Consider the following 18,709-nt stretch of genomic DNA (forward strand, 5'->3'; position numbering starts at 1 on the left):
GTTAAAACAAAATATTAGTGTTATTAAATTAAGCATTTAAAAATTGGAAATATAACATTAAAATTAATTAAAATCTAAAAGTAAAAATTTAGTAGCAGTGAGATTTTGTACTTGTACATGTGTATTGTGTAATTGTATTTGAAAAGAAAAGATATACACAGTACCGTATATAAGACATAAACAGCAAGAATTATGAATACAAATTTTAAAAAATCATTGTGTACACGAATATATATTTTTGTCCTAGAACGCTAGGCACGAGCCCGGAATTTTTTTCTCATTAAAGTACTTGTAGCTAGACCTAGGGGTCGCGACATTATCACTTGGATCAAATCCATTGGTGACTTGGCGGGATTTGAACCTGGGACTTCAGGGACCGAAGTCCTGCAGGATAACCACTAGACCAGCTCGATCCCCGTGTACACAAATATTAGAAAATAGTCCTTTAGGAATATAATTAATTATACAACATCCTAAATAATAATATAGACTACCTATGCATCATAAAACTTACAGTTTTCTAACTATGTTTTTTACAATAAGACACCAGCTTGATTGAAATACCTTTTACTCAAGACTTAAAATTAAACTACATACAATATAAAAATTAAAAATATTCGTTTGTGATAAACCCTTATTTTAGCGCTACAAGTGACGTAATATTGGAGCAATTATATAAACGTTTGCGGTTTCGAATAATCCATAGGTAGTCTGTAATCATACAAAACACTAAATTAGTTTCAGATAACAACACTAAACCTCGTATTTCTAATTGAGTTTTCCCAACACTTTTTGAGGGAATATCACATTTGGATTACTTTTCAAATTGCATTATAGTTTTATTTAAATGACATTTTTAAAAAACTATTAATTTGTATAGTGTTAACAAAAATTATTGAATTTTGGATTTACGAATAATTGACTGAAGCGACTTTCCAAAATTAATATTTATTGATTTACTCAGTGTCAAGTATCAATCAATTTGAAGCTATTAAACCAAAACATCAAAAATATAAAATTAAATAATTGTTTTTTCTTCATTGTTCATTTTTGTTGTTTGAATTATTAGCCTATTGCGAGAATTTCCATCTCTGATTAGTAAACAGGAGCAAGTGAGCGTAGCGAACGAGCTAACCTGAAGGAAAGTGAGCGCAGCGAACGAGCTCCAACCTAAAGGTGAGTGAGCGTAGCGAACGAACTTCAAAAAGAACCGAAATTTCTTAAACCATGTCCTCACTCATAACTGCTATAAGCATTTGATACTTATATGCCAACCCCGTACGAAGGACGGGTACTCTGCTAGTGCATTTATAAAATAAGGGGGGGGGTTCTCTGTAACGTCCCTTTTCAACCGTCCTACTTAACCGATTTTTACGATTACGATTGGGATATAATTGTAGAGCTTATGATCCATCGGAGTGACAAATGGTAACCAAAAAGATAATTTTCTTTAGGGATTCGGCCTCCTAGTGTTTGATTTATTTCTACAATTTAAGATCCATTTATCCAGTGCTAACCAACTGCCTTTATAACGGATTAAAGAATGAATTTTAATCATTCAGTTTGATGACACAAGAGACGATACAGTTTATGTAAATTAGTTTTAAACAGGCTACTTTTATTCTGACTGTAACTTGATTGAGGTAGGTAAAAAAATCTTTATATTGTAAATCCATAAGCATAAAATTTAACTTATTCTGAATTAGCCCTAGTAGTTTTATTAAACGTTAGTTTTTTTTAACGAACAGGGGCTCCCCTCGTTAATATAATAACACTAATTATAGCAACATAGGTATAGGATGTCCAACTCTATCTTTAGCTAAAAGTTTTACCCATCTGCGATGAAAAAATTACTCAGTAGCCTATCTATATTATATAAAGCTAATAAGGGTCACGAACGTTCTAGAATACCATAGGCCTCGCCCTATCAACGGCATACTTGAATAAAAGGATTTAATGTGAAATCCTAGCCTGAAAAATATCAGGCCATCTCCTAGAAAACGAACCTCAATTAAAGGGTTGTATTTAATTAAATTTAAAATACAGTATTTAATATGCATCAACTGTTACATTTCATTTTATTCATATAGTTTGTTACCTTTTTCTATGAGTTAATAATTTTAATACGCATTATAGATAAAGTTCTACCAAACAGCTTAATGCAAATACACAAGATATTTTCAAGCAATAAGTGCGATTGAGATTTGCATGTGAAATTCATCAGATGTGTGTGTAACTTTTTTCAATTGGATTTAGAGCCCCTCATTAAGACCTAAGATTCTAGCCCTCTGGCGGCCGAACAACAAGTTTAATTTAATTTTTTATTAGAGTGACTGTTTCGTTTTATATGAAAAGGAAAATTAAAATTATGAATTCACAATAATTTGGTTCCTTAATAAATTTGGAATCCCAGCTCCGTCCTCACATTCTCTCGATGGCCGCGATTTCTTCCTTGATCTCAATGCACGCTGTTTGCTCTCAGTACTGTCACAGATTAAAGAATAGACAAGTCTACTCTCTTCAATACATTGTACTGCAAAAACAGCTGGTCTTACCCTTATCCAACTACGATAGTGTTTGGATAGCCTTTCAGCTATCGATCTTAAAAATGTTTGAAATGCATTAGCAAAGATACCACATTCAGTTGTTACCAGTGGCCCAAAGAATTAAGATGGCCAGCTTGTCTTTTTTCACATGCTTTAGGAATTTTATTTTTTGTCATCCCCTTTCTTTTTTACGACTTTTCATGAGGGATGGAAACATAAGATGTAGACTCCTCGAACAAGAAGCTTAAGATTTTAATTTGGACATTCACCCGACATTGGGACACTGACTAAGTAGGCGTCAACCACAATATTCATTGCACGCTCCATATGTACCCGCCAAATGTTACAGTATTTCGCGCCAAAACTCACCTGGCCGCGCCATGACAACTATCTGTCAACCTATAAATAACACACAGTAGGAAGCAGGGCCGTCTCTGTACGTCAATTTATACAGTTAGTACTGTGCGAAAGTAAAATAATGTTCATTGGTTCACTGAGATTGTATAATAAGGAATTATTATCTAGCTCGAGACTCTGAACATCTTATATTTGTAAAATATTATAAAAGCTTAGAGATGAACGAATTGTGTATAACGGTGCTTATATGAAAATAACCAATGCTTCAATTTTGAAATAGTGTAACTAACTAAATCGGCACAAACTGAGAAAGGTAGCAACAATAATTGAATTATTACGAAGTTATTACGAGATATAGAAACACACTCATTAAATAGCCTACTTGACAACAATATATTACTAAAATACCCCCACCGCAGCAAACCTGCAGACTGAGCGAATTTCCATTTGCCTGATTTGATTCATAAAAATCTATTTAAATAACATTAGGTTAAACGATTACCTAGGTTTGCTGCTACAGCGAGGATAATAAAGTGTGCTTTTAGTAAAAAAATAAAAAATTGCTTAGTACAAAACAAATAAATTTGCCACATTTTATAAAAATATAAAACAAGCAAACTACAATTAATAGTTCACAATATTCTCCATATAAATAACATGGGAATTTTGAATTTAATTTTTTTTATATCTCCGTAGCTAATAACTCAAATATTGCCTGATATTTTATAAAACAATACAGAATTTTTAGAGATGTAGTTTTTTTTGTAAAAAACTAAGCAGTCAGCAGGTTCGGTTGTCATACTAGATGTAGATTTAATTACTCTACTCCGTTTACTGTATTTCAATCGATGGACACTATAATAGTTGATTATTGCAATCACCATTATGTAAATTATCCAAGGTGGCAAGTTTATACAAAACAGCAACCAAATAAGGTTATATAAAATCCAGTGTATAAATGATTTTTAAATTGTTTTCCTTAACAGGTTTATTTAATGATTTTTTTGATAATTTGATGACATTTCTTACTGTCATATACTGAAGCACTGCAAACTTCTTTTTCTTAGACTTTTAAAATTTCTAATGTTTTTAAATTAGTTTGTTGGCATAATTATTAATATTTGTGTGAATTATATTCAACTTGTAATATCCCTAATAACCTACTTAAATAATTAACAGAAACCAGGAATATTTGGGTTGGGTTGTGTTTAGTTTTGCCGTTTTGTCAAATCTAATTCCTTATCTTTTAATAGCTTATTTTAACATTGTATGATTTTGATTTAATAGTTGAAGGAATTTTAAAGTATTTAATAAAAACAAAGAGTTATTTACTTTTTATTGTTTTGATCGTTTTACTAAACAAATTAAATATTAAATTAATTAAAAAGTGTTAACATACTTTTCAAGTTTGTAACTGAATAAAACTTAAATTTATTAATAGGCCCATAAAAAATTGTTTTTATTGTTTAATCTTTTAAAGGAATTTCCCTATGGGGAAAGTAGCTATTGCTGTAGGTGGCACAGTAAAACTTGGGCTCGGGACCGATAACTTGAGTAATTTTGGTCCTATTTTGATGAAATTATGTTTGAAAGTGTAGGGTGGGATAAACTTGAATGAGTTTGTGAATCAGAAAAATCGGGTCATGGAACGGGGTATTATTGGGTTTTAAAATTTTCTAAACTTGGTTTTCCAAATATTTCCCCTTAAAACATGGAAATGCCGGATTTTCAATACAATAATCGAGTAGAGCTGTACTTCTAATAAAAAATCTGTACTTCTAGGATTATGTTATTCTTATGAAGGAAAAGGAAAATCTTGTAGTTTATGGATTTATTTGATCAAATTTGGCAAATTTATTTATTTTATAATATACTATTTACATTTTGTAAAACAACTCTTTAACTTCCCCATAGCACTAACATAGGTACTCGTTAATTCTAATGTTATTTAAATGGGGAATATGGCTTGTTTATGGAAATATTTGAGCAAAATCTAATCAGACAAATTAAAATTTGCTTGGTCGCTTAGACTGCAGGCTGCTGCGGGGGTATTTATATCATCAGAGATTCTAGTTGCATACCTGGACCTGGTTTAGTATGAGCATGCATGTTAAACTTAACCTAATTTACGAATAAATAGTAATATAGTAGTAATATATTTTTAATGTTGAGTATAAAAATACCCAAAGCACAAACATTCTTCTTCATCACAACACACTTCTTGTACCGTCGCGGCTTTATTCGGTTATTAATAAAACTCTATTTTTGTTCGCCGATATTTCAAAATCTGTCAGGATATTCTCGTCAGGTCAAAACCCAGTTTGAACTGTCCGTTTGGGAATACATCAACTGCCTAGTTTACAACCGAAACAGCAGACTTCAGCGAATTGCGAATATTTCAAAGCAAATTTGCCGATCTGTTGACATTCCATGAGAATATTTACAGCTGTGAATGACTTTTCAACGAATTCGCTCTAGATTTGAGGTACATATTTGACTAAGATATGTGTTTTGAAAACTTGTTTTACAATAAATTACCTTAAACTTGTCAGATGGTATTTAAATAACATCAGATTTAATGAGTACATAGGTTTGCTGTTACAGGTGAGGAAAAAGTGTTTTTGTAAAATGTAAAAAGTGTATGGTAAAATGAAAAAAAGTAAAATGTCATCAAAATATCATCATGCATAAACAAGCAATCTACAACGAATTAATTTATCTCTATAATAATAACATAAGGAATTTAAAATCCTTTAATCCTACAATAGTGCTCCAATATACGAAATTATTAGTTTTCTTAGGTTCTACATGATATTGTAAATGAAAATTGGGTATTTGTATGTTTAAGGTATTTTTGAAAATCAGTCTAAAAAAATAAATAAATACATAGTCTTTGTGAAAAAAAAGGTTAAACATCATATTACCCTGTTTCCGTGACCCGTCTTACCGGTTTGCGAACTCATAAATGTGTATCCAGCCCTACACGTTCATGCCAGCCAAATTACATGTATAAACATTTTAACTAATATTGTTTTACACCTCTGGGAACATCAAAATGAAAAAAGTAAATCGGCCCCGGGTCTAGGTCTTTTATTTGTGTGTGTGTGTGTGTGTGTGATATCTACTCCAATGGTATTTTTAACATTTTGAAAGGGGATGGTCTTGTTGTCTTGCTGAGCCATCTATGGTAATAGCTTCGTTCCTATGGAAAACTTTGCTAAAATTGAATAAATAATTTCCGAAATACTTAAAAGAGCCCGTAGGCATAATATTGAAGGGGTTTGAGTTATAAACCTTCATATGTATGTTTAGGAATTAGATCAATGTCACTACGTTTCATGGTGTTCGAATGACTAGTTTGACAATGAAGATAGGGTAAAAAGGGTGAACATTTTACTTTGTAAAATTATATAACATGTAAAAACTAGGTGTAAAATGCAGTTGTCTGCTTGCAATATTGAGCGTAGCTAGCATATTAATCCAATAAAGTCAATGCTATATCTGTTCCTCGTAGATGAGATTAAATACTTGCAGTATCCAATGTCAATGGTATATGTGGTTCACTTAAATGGAATGTCTATTTGCAGTATTCTAAGTCAATTATAAGTCTGGTTCACGTAAATGAATGGTCTACTTGCAGGAACAAAGCAATGGTTCATTTGATTCACATAAATGGAGTGCTTGATTGCAGTATCTAAAGTCAATGATACGTCGGGTTCACGTAAACGAATTGTTTACTCAAATCAAATCGAATCATTTTTTAACTTTAAACTCTTTTTTTTTTGCTTTCAGTATCCAAACTCAATGGTACATTTATTGGTTCACGTAAATGAATTGTCTACTTGCAGGATCCAAAGTCAATGGTACGCCTGATTCACGTCAATGGGAAGTCAGTATCCAAACTCAATTGTACATTTATTGGTTCACGTAAATGAATTATCTACTTGCAGGATCCAAAGTCAATGGTACGCCTGATTCACGTCAATGGGAAGTCAGTATCCAAACTCAATTGTACATTTATTGGTTCACGTAAATGAATTATCTACTTGCAGGATCCAAAGTCAATGGTACGCCTAATTCACGTATTGACGTTTGGGAAGTCAGTATCCAAACTCAATGGTACATTTATTGGTTCACGTAAATGAATTGTCTACTTGCAGGATCCAAAGTCAATGGTACGCCTGATTCAGGTCAATGGGAAGTCAGTATCCAAACTCGATGGTACATTTATTGGTTCACGTAAATGAATTGTCTACTTGCAGGATCCAAAGTCAATGGTACGCCTGATTCAGGTCAATGGGAAGTCAGTATCCAAACTCAATCGTATGTTTAGGCCTAATATAGATTTGGTTCACATAAATGGAATGACTATTTGGATTATTTAAAGTCAATGGTACATCATCCTTATTCCGGCGACCATAATTATTGGTTTTTCATTTTGTAGTAAATTATGCTCAATGGCATTAATCCGATTGTTCTCCCCCTTTTTCTCTGTACGGTATTTGTAATGTGCTATTTAGAAGATTTGTTGACTAACATATGTTGCGACTCTTGTTTACCTTTTTATTGTTATCTCGCAAATAATGTCATGGCAACCAATTAACCCATAAGGCCCATGTTAAATTTCCAAAAGTTTGAATTCACGTACAGAAAAGTCCTTTGGTCCGATTTGTACCATTTCAGATTTATACCTTCCCATGGTTGGTTACTATGATTGTGCTAAATTTGGTGCGGATCGCTTCAGTCGTTCAGGAGGAGTATTTGTAAAACAAAAGCAGGAGTGTAGTATAAGCAGAATAACTTATTCAACTATTTGAGTTATTTCATACCTTTTGTGAGTAATAACATTAGTAATAACAGTTAATACTTGTATTATATTCACAAAAAACCATTCTACCGTCAAGTATGATTTATAAACAATCATGGACTAAGATTTAAAGGCAAAACTAGTAATAAACAAAAATACTTCAAATTTAACAGACATTTAAAAATATGTTTGAAAAAACGTATGTAACAAATCTATTATACGATAATTCTGTCTTCCAAATCATATTGGAAATTTGAATAGTCAGAATCCCTCTAAATTTGCACGTGTGAAGATAAGCAAGCGAGTGTGCAAATCTTAACACATCGCTCTGCCAACTTCTCGTCAACAGAACAAAGAATAGTAAACAAAAAGGTTGGCCAATTGTCAAAGGCAACAGTAATACTTCTAAACAGCCTTTACCTGTCTACACCTTCAATGTAGGAGTCTTCTAATGAGTGTTCGTCACTGTAATAAGCTTGTAAAATCATACCCGGATTTATTAAGTTAAAAGTTAAATACAGGGTGGCTGGTCATCAGTGTTAGAAAAATGTTTAGTGCTAAGTACAAAGTAAATGAAGTGTGATGATGCATATAAGAGGTTACAAGTCTCAAAGTTGGCTTCCCAAAGAATTATTTTAATTTGTTCTAAAATAACTATGTTTTAAAACACAGTACAAAATTTTTTAACTTGCAAGCAGTTTTGAGTAAATTATGTCATTTCGTGATCTACATTGAATTTTGAATGAGAAAAACTGAAAATGATGGAGGATTAATTGTAAAAAATTTCATCGTATATAGTTCCAAAGATTAAAATTTAAGGTAATTGATAAATATTAAAAAAAACATTGGTGTACTAAATTTTTATTCAACCTGTATACAAGAAGGTAGCAAAATATGTAGAACACTTCGTCATTTTATAAGCTCTCCAACCATATGACACACTATTGAGGTTTAGACCTGCTTATGTTCGCTTTAGTGGTTTGAAGACTCACAGGGAATTTATTTACTGTTCTTACTGTTTTTTTTTACGTTCAAACTGAAACAAAAATACATTTTTTGCTGAATACATGTCTACTAACTACGATTAAAATGTTCAAGTTCTGTGCTTTGGAGACTTCAAACCACTAAAGCGAACATTTTCATTTATACATTCACACAATACATTTACTTTCTACTTACACCAAAATATATGTTTCTAACACTGTAAACTTCGCCACCCTGTATATCAAACTTACAATTCGTGGTCGGAGTAACATACTAACTTACGCCTATTTGAAGAATTGACGTCACCAACTAAGTGTCTCATCTTCCGTCCTTATAAAGTTTTTGGCAATATTATATTTTGATTATACTATATAAATCTAAATCTTCTTTAGACGTCTTGGTCTTCCTCCATCAGGGGCTTCTTTAATATTTTATATGAAACTCATAGTTGGTATCATTTTGTCATCGTCCAGTTGATTTTAGACTTCTGCTTTCTGCTATAACAACATCTAGTGTTTAAAATACATCCTTAAGTTCCCTTATAGGTTACTAACTACTATTCTTAAGCACTCTTTTCTTATGTTGGAAAAAATATTTTCCTGAGTACTTTATTTTCAAAAGTGACTAGTGTTAGGTGTGGGAAAAAGCTACTTAACTTAATAATATAAAGTTAATGACTGCTATATATAAAGGAATAAAATTAGAAAATGTAGAGATAAATAGTTTGCAGGACCCGAAAGGTAATTTTGAAGAATCTGTGTGAGGGATCAATAAACACACTTTTATAATGGTTGTTACAAGGGATCTGTTCTGACAGTTCATCTGTTTTATTTACTTTTTTGTAACCTATGTTTTCAAAAGCAAAAAAAAAAAAAAAAAAAAAAAAAAAAAATACAATGAACATGTTTCTGAAGAATGACTTTGCAGTTTAAGTCAAGAACAAAGAGGGTTTTATTTAGTATGATTTACCTTTTTCGGTAGGCTAAGGTGTCAACAGTTCTGTATCAATCGAGTTCTGTAGTACGCGTTTTGTGTCAATTACGACACATCTTCAGCTACGTAGAACAGATGTTAAAACAGCTCATATTGAGAGTGTTTGTCACTTTAAAATAAAACGAAAAACACGAATAAAAATACGGACACAAATTATTTGCACAGCTTATTACATTGAAGAACTCGACCGAATCACACGAAATTCTTTGGAAGAACACCAGACGACGGTACCGCACAAAAGTTGTAGGCCTACTTGTAAATTGAGTTTTAAGTGGGCTTAGAAAAGCTTTTACGAAAAGGATTTATTTGAAGGTATATATACTTCTGATAGCTGAATATAGTTTGAAGTAGCTCATTTTAGAAAAAATCGCAAACATAATGACATTTCGTTAATGTAACGGTTTTGGAATCCACCTATACTTTGATTGCTTTGATTGCTGATAGTTTGAAAATTGATATAATCTCTATTTACACTGGATAAAAAGTAAAACATTGGCATAGCAAACAGATTTTTTACCACTAATAACTTTCACACTAATAAAGTACTTATATACAGTTAATGACCGGATATATTTTTAGAGTAAATATTAATAAATTAATTTCAGCATTAAGACTTTTGTCTAATTTCGACTGGAACGTTTGAATCAAAGCCAGAAACTAGCGCTGTAACAAGTTTTACAAGTTCCCTAGAGAAAAGAATCTTAAGACATAGAGTTTCATTCTTGTTCTTTTCGTAGTACATTGTTCTTTTCACTATGTGAACAACTCGTGTTGTTGATACATTAACTAATTATAAAATTGCAGTACTTTTTACAAATCTATTAGATGTTTCCCCAAAATGTTTATTTAAGATGTTCTCAGGTTTGGTTTATTTCCTAAAGGAATATGTTAGGGTGTTGACAAACTAAGGTTATCATGTGATTAAGATGCACGAATTATTAAGTCCCAAATGGAATTGTCTGAATGGTTCAAGTTAGGGCCTATTTTCATTCTCACCAATAAAAATAATTACATGTCCAAATAGAAATAGATTTATTTATAGACAAAAAGTATCCTAAGTTATCCTAGACTAGCTTAAACTCAGAGGATTCTTGGGGGTGATTTTTTTGTTTTGTTGTTTTTTCACGTTATGATGAGTAGATAAAGTATTTAACAGTTTTTTTTTAAACCCTGTATTCCAATTTAACATGATTTCGCGTAGGGTACCTTATGCGATGAAGCTAGTAAATTGACTAAGTATATAGTCAATGGTACAGGTCTGCTCGGAGAAGATTTTCAAAAGACAAAATCGTTTATTTACGATCTGTTAATCTTCCAGAAAACATAACACGTGGTGTAACTCCCAACATGTTTAACGATGTTGGTGTGCAATCCAACTTGTGAAAGAAAATATGTGGTAAAAGACACAAAATATGTTCTAGGTATTAAAATGTTTATCAGCTTCGAGTCTTAGGCCAGCAATATAAAAGTAAACTACAATTTTAACGATTTTTAAGTAGCTGTGAAATAACTTCATGGACAAATATGTACAAAGGTATAACTACGAAGGTTTACGTATTTATATCAAAGTCGTTGATGACTTTTAAGTCTGATAAGCTAACTAGTAAAAAAACCTTGAAATAAAAACATTAAAATAAAAATACAAACCAAGCACTGTATTTGTATTAATTTTAATTCTTACTGAAATGCTCTTGTGGAAACCTTACTAATAAGGTAAATCCGCAAATAAAATTCTACTTACCTGTTTTTTTTTTCTATATTTGTAGGTAAAAGAGAAGATAAGGTTGCTTCCTTATGCTCTTTGATCAGTTGTAAGGTTTTAAAAATAAACATAATATTCATGTAATTTATTTAGCTTTTCACAAAATAACATAACGTACTGTATTTACGGAATTATTCTTGAACAATATTAAAGTCAAACTATTACTTGTACCTTTTTTATTTGCACGTTTATACCATAGATAGTTCGAAAATATTATTTTTAAGTGTTTTCACTTGTAAGGCAATAAGGCAACGATTAAAAAAATAACATTTAAGATTGCTCTTCAAATAACACAAATTACCTCTTCTCCGACAAAAGACTTCAACATTTACGTTCGATTATGTAGATTTGAAGATTTCCCATTTGTGAAAATCTAAAACCTTTTTTGATGCATGTTTTGTAAACGTCCATTGTTGAACAATTTTATCATATAGGTTACATTTTACATAGTTTACTTCATTCCTTGGTAAAAAAAATACTAGAGTACAATCAATCGTAGGTAATAGTATGCGGATAATTTGGTTAGTGAATAAGAATTGTAAAGTAAACTAAACGGGAAGATAGATACCAAATAATTAGCTTCAACTGACCTATAAAGAAGTCTATTAATATCAAAAGTTTAATCTATAGGATCGCTTAACAGTTCTTATTAATTTGTCGAATATTTTTAAATAAGCGACAAACATCTGGATCGAATGAGTCCAAGGACAGTCCTATCTGATCCATCTGGATTTGTCATTTGTAAGTCCCGTTGATTCATAACTAACCTCTCCTCCGATCCTTGGATTATCCTCCAAGTATCACTACATGGTTGTCCAATGTCATGACAAACTGGCTTAAATATTATGTACTATATTACTTAAACACTTAAGTACGACAACACGTTTTGCAACAAATTATTTTTTTGTTTTTAAATCTTAAATGTATATATCTTTCAACGATTTCATTTGTAACCAATGATTGACTAAGACAAATAAAAAAAATCTATTATAAGGTTAGTTACCAGTCCCCTAATTAAGGGAGAATAATAATAAAAGTATCCATTGATTTTATTAACAAGCTATTATTCACAAGTTTGATAAATCACTAAAAAGTAATTCAAAGATTTTAATCGTAGGGTTTTTACCAGTCTACTAATATACAATGCAAAATGCTACCTTATCGAGTACTTAATACAGCATAAAGAGTAGACTATTCTTATTCTGTGTTGCTACACCCAAGTCTACTGATTGGTGAAGAAGATTAAACCAATTCAGCTATTTGATTTCCATGTTATTCATTAGTGCAATTTAATTAGCGAGATAAATTATTTTATTCATCGGTTTGTACTACTAAATACATCGACGTAGAAAAACTATAGCATTAATAGTTTCATGATGGTATTTATTAATAATATATCTGCTTTAGCCAGTAGAAACTGGCTAAGCAAATTTGAAATATACCTACATAAATTTTTGTATGATATTCATTAACATAACAGAAAATAGTTTTCTTTACCTTTTATTTATAAAAAAATAGTTACATGTTGAACATACAATTGGAAAAAAATCAGTCATCAAAAATTGCCAATTGTTTAGAATTTCAACATAAACCACTTTATGGGCAAAAATATATGTCAAGACCTAACTCACAGTAGAACAGCAATATAACAGATGATTTAGAATAGTTGAAATGATGTAACATTTTATTTTGTTGTCAATGAATTTTTTTCGTTTTGAAAGCGAACTATCCAAATCTAGGCCTTCTGGCTTTAAAACATCGACATTTTTGAAAGATAGCATCACTAATTTATAGCCAATGACAAATGGCATCTGGTTCTGGAAACAGACTCGCTTTGAATTGAACTTGTGACCAGAATTGAAGACGACCACTAAACCACTCGGCTACCCAGATAATTAATTTAAACATATATATATATATAATAAATTTGAAACAATATTAGCCAACCGCTACGCCGGTGTGATAAAAAAATCGACCTACTTGAAGTTTCAATAATTATAATATTTACAAAATGTTTTGTACTGAATTGTAAATATATACGATGGCTCAGCCGAACCTAGAATGCTTTAGTTTTTCCAAGATGTCGGCTTTAGAAGTTGGAAAACGACAAATGCATCGACGAAAAGAAGGTGGCATTGGATTGCCGTAGGCCACAATATTCTGGTGGCACTGACGATACAGATCTCTTCCACCGGATCTTATTTATATGTCTATGACGTCATTCGGAAGTTTGACACACTGCCTTCTATATCGGTTCGATACTCTGCCCGAAATACTGTACAAAATGAATGGAAGTCTGTTGAATTTTACACACTTATAATGTAATGACTAAATAGCCGTTTAATAAGTTAAAATAAGAAATTTTAATAGATGTTCCTGGTTAATTTGATGTCATTAGTAAATAGTTTTATTTTTTTAGTTATACCATTGACTATTGGATACAGAAGGTTATACTTAATTAATTATACGGACGAATCATTTGTTTAGGCGATCGATTCTTTTAGGTAACGAAACTGCTGCGGCTAAATCATAAAAACTTTCATTACGATATTACGTACGTTAAAGTTTATATAATAATAAATTGATAATTTGTATGAAAGCCAACATCTATTCGTTTCTATGTGTAGAATATAACAGTCTTACTATCAATAATAAAGATCACCGTGGCAATAATTTAATTTTATTTGTATATTATTAATATTTAGTTGTACAAAAATTTTTTTCAAATAAAAACTATTTTATTATCTGTTTACTATACAATAACAATTCAGTTCACCATATCTCAATTTGTTTATCCAAATTAAATTACAAACGATCATTTAGAAACTACATATAGGCCTAGATAACAATTTTAGTAAAGCTCTGTGCCATAATTTAATGTGATAGGCTATAAACATTCGTTTGTGGATAACTTACATTGATAAATTTATAAATAAGTAAAAACAAACAAGTTATAGTTCTATTACATTTCAAATAACCTATCCCGTCACATGGCTTACTCCATCAAATAAATTCTTGTCCAAGTAGCAATAACGGACAAAGTCAATTACAAGCAGATTTTGTCCCTCAAGTGTATTGGAATTGAGATAAATTGACTTTAGCATTGTTTTTTTCAATGTTATGAACAAAGCCAAATACTAAATAATAAATAATTAATTGTAGTAAATATTATAGTACATTGTAACCATAACCAAGTGAATAGACTCAACAATTATTGCAATAATTTAGTAAGTGACATTATAAGAATTATAGACTTGATTTTGACTAATATTTTTAGTTAGGTATGCGATGGTAAATCTTACACCAGGACAAAATTGTATGTAGCCTGTGGGTCGATATTAGTTTTTGTTTGAATCTATTGTTTCCTGAGTTTGTCAAATTAATGTATGAACCTTGTTAAGAAATAAATATTACATAACTGTAAATATTATTTGTATAATTATTGGTTTGAAATTTCATTATAATGTTTTACATAAGCTGAACTCTTGGTTACCTTCAATATACAAATGAGACATAAGTAAAACAAGTATTTGGTGTTTATGTTAGGTTATAAAAATGTCAATCTGGCTAACAAGGACAAAAGAGGTAAATTTAATTTCAATTAATCAGTTGTGTAAAGTATAACATCAATGATATTTGAACATGTAAAAGTTTACTTATCGCGTTTGTATAAACAAGAAAGTGACAAATTTCAAGGTCGAGAGTATATTTAATCTTTTCCGTCTGATTCGTCATTCGTGGACCAACAGGAGGAAACGGCGACCTAGAAAGTGGACAAGCCATAATTAAACTCTTTACACTGAAATTGTGACCGTTTGTATACTCCAATAAAAATCAAATGTATAAATAATTTACTTTCCAACTATTAAAGAGTTTTAAAATGATTTGTATAGGTTGAACATGGTTAGTAAGAGAATTTGCTTAAATATGCAATGAAATTTCATACCTAGGTTGCAGCTTGTTTCATACTGGACAAACTTTCCGATGCTTTCTGTTTTTTTTTAGATTTATTAACTAGTATATAAAAATAGTATAAACATTGGAAATCTTATAAACAATTGTATTTATAGAATTTCGAGTGGATAAACGACATCAAATTACGTGTAACCGTATAATCATTTTTTCAATAACATCGTAAAACTTCATAAAAAAATGGTATCGTGGAATTGTAATGTTGTGTGAAGTGACAATTTACTTTGAATCAAGAAACATAAGTATACATTTTGTTCAATAGATAATCATATCTACAGAGTGAATTCCGAGTAAAGTTTGAGACTTCACACTTTGGCGTTTCTCCTGTGGTCCGGAATATACGGAGCAAGAAATGACAAATTGTTGCGTATTAACCCAGAAACCTCGACTGAGAGCACGTGTGTCCGTGCTTTGCTGTGTCAAACCTCAATGCCGAGAGAAGAATAAATCTTGGTGACTAATACAACACAGTAAGCTTAGTCTTTTCGTATATGTTGGAATTTAGAGGTCACAGCTTTGTCTTCAATATATTTCATCAGGCTCTAAGTAACATATTTCGACCTGAGCTCCAGTATGACGACCTAGGTATCCTGAAGGCTGAAGAGGACATGGTCCTAGAACAGCATCCCCACAGTCCGGGGGTTTCGGCTCACTGGACTAAAACATCGCGAAATTTACTAACCTAGGTGAAAACATGGTTCGGACATTGAGTGAAGGTCGAAATGATATTATAGGACCATGTGATTGACTTTAATTTTCGTCCTACTTTGAACGGTTTTTTGTAAAATAATTCCTAAAACGTAAATTTGATTCATTTTCTACCTTTGTAAGCTCCAAAATGCCCCTCTCATAGTTTTGTTATAATATACGAACGAGTGGGTAATTGTCCTTTAGGCGCAGTTTGCATTTATTGGCATTACTCCACCAACGCAATGAAAAATTAATATTAAAGAAATGTCTTCCAACAATTTATAGAAGTGATTGTGAATTAGTTGTTACGAATTTGAACATTCATGTGAATGTTTGTATATTTTGAAGAGGAAAGAACCTCAAACTTAATTCATTAAGATTTGGTTTAAATTACAAAGACACAACCGTTATCTGACAAATATTACATTTTGGAATGTACTATTGTCCTAACTGAAAATTAAACCGTGTGATATGTCCCCACTTGGCAATCTATTTCGTACAAATGTTATATAGCATATGGTTTTTTAATTGTTAATTGGAATGCTTTGATTTATAATTTTATGTTTGTTTCAATAAATTGGTTTAGCATATACTAGCAGCCTGCGTCACTTCGTGACTTCAAAATCCGTTATATAATATTTGATATATAGTTGATAAGGGTGAAAACTATTATTTGTCATCATATCCCTATCATTTGCATTGCGTGCCCTATTATTTTCATTGCGTGTGCGATCTCTTCGAGGCATCTTAATAAAATTACAAATGGTAATGAAACATACTATGAAAACACAAAATCTCTTTACATTTTAAACAAATAACACTACAATATTTTACTTAAATTCCCTAAAACATCAATAAAACATACTATGCAAATACAAAATCATATAACAACACTAAATCCAACGTAAGTAATTTTCTTCTTTACCTTTTATACAAATAGCATTACAATATTTTACTTGAATTCACTGAAACATCACTAACTACAGATAAGCCCATTGATTGTATTTAATATTGATGTAAACAAAATTGTACTATGGCCATCTGTTTTGATGTAAACAAATGTAAACTTGAAAAAGCTCATATGATTGACAACAGAATTCAGAACAGACTCTGAAATTTTAAAAGCCTGTAGGACGAAGGGCTTTCGCGGAATAATCCAAACCTGCAATAGGCACATCTAGAGGATAAGAGCTTTAAATTTATACACAACATGCCTAAAAAAATTCAAGGATCGATTTGCTGCACACAAAAATCCAACAACTGTTTCTAATAGATACTACTAGAGGTCGTCCAGTGGTCGAAACTCGACCAAAAATATTTAATGTACAGACTTCTTTATGTTCATTCCACACTTTGAATAGAACATGTGATTGGAGTTTCTTCCATTTGTTTTGATTTTCTGTTTATATTTCGTTGTTATTTCGTCACCAGCATGGCAACTCATAATATCCATGTTAAATTTTTCAAAATTTTAAATTCATTTTTTGTGCTTATTTTTGAGCCTATTTTAATTTATAAAGGGATTCTGCACACCTACAGGAAAATAGCTTTCTAACAGTATGCGTAGATTTTCCCTACGATGCACACGAGCTGAGAAAAAAGGTTTTAAAGAAACATGCTTGCCTATTAATATATAGATAGATAACGTGGAGTTTTAAATTTTTAAACGTGTTATTAATCTCTTACAGTTAAACTAATATACTTTTAAAATAATATTAAATATTGTTTTATAGTTTAATTGGGAAACTATACAACACATATACTGTACTAGAATTCCATGATAGTTATGTTAAAGGGGACATTTTAAATGTAAAAGTCTGTAAGAGCTCCAAATTATCAGAGAAGTTATCTCGTTTGGTTTGCTAATACTTCGTCAGGAAAAGGTTAAAAGTTGTTAACCGTTTTAGGAAACTCTTATCTACGTGATAAAAAAGGTAAAGGTACAAATGTATAGGACATAAATAACATGTAAAAATTAGGCTACTTTAATAATGAAAGCTCTCTGATTAAGAATAATTTTTCTTTAGTTTTGAACTTTTAAAGCTTTTATCTTACTGTAAAAATTACATTTAACAAATGGTTATACACGCCATAGTAAACCCCTCGATAGCAAGATCGATTTATCTGATTATTGCATTAATTATACATTTTTGGGTTAGTAAGAAGAAGAATTTAATTTGTCGAATTCCTTCAAATTACATTAAATTTCACATGTGTATTATATTTATCAAGGACAATACAAACAACATACAATACAATAACATTCTGTTTAACATACATGCAAATCGCAAAAAAAGATAACATATTTTAAATTTCATTTATATCTCTGATTTATATTAATTTTGCAGTCCAATAACTTCAATAAACTTCATTTATATATATTTATTACATGTGAAATATTTTTCTCATATATTTTGCATACCTACCGTTGTATATTTCACTTATTTATTTATCAATGAATAAATCAAGTAGGACCAACCTTTAACTAACTTCAAATAACACAGCTTTTTATTCTATAACTAATTGTTTTGTTTGTATGACCTTTCAAAGCCTTGTAAATGTGTAGGTAACAAAATGCATCGTTCCAATTTGATTTTT

General features: G+C 30.9%; 1 protein-coding gene across 1 annotated transcript in view; it reads left to right on the forward strand.

Moving 5' to 3' along the window:
- Window positions 1–18,709, forward strand: part of LOC129000828 (G protein-activated inward rectifier potassium channel 3-like) — a 92,083-nt gene that overhangs the window by 756 nt on the left and 72,618 nt on the right. The gene's annotated exons all lie outside the window — the stretch shown is intronic.

Source organism: Macrosteles quadrilineatus, unplaced genomic scaffold (assembly GCF_028750875.1).
Source record: "Macrosteles quadrilineatus isolate MER2022 unplaced genomic scaffold, UCM_ALF_1.0 Scaffold_8__2_contigs__length_117827958, whole genome shotgun sequence".
In the NCBI taxonomy this organism is placed as follows: domain Eukaryota; kingdom Metazoa; phylum Arthropoda; class Insecta; order Hemiptera; family Cicadellidae; genus Macrosteles; species Macrosteles quadrilineatus.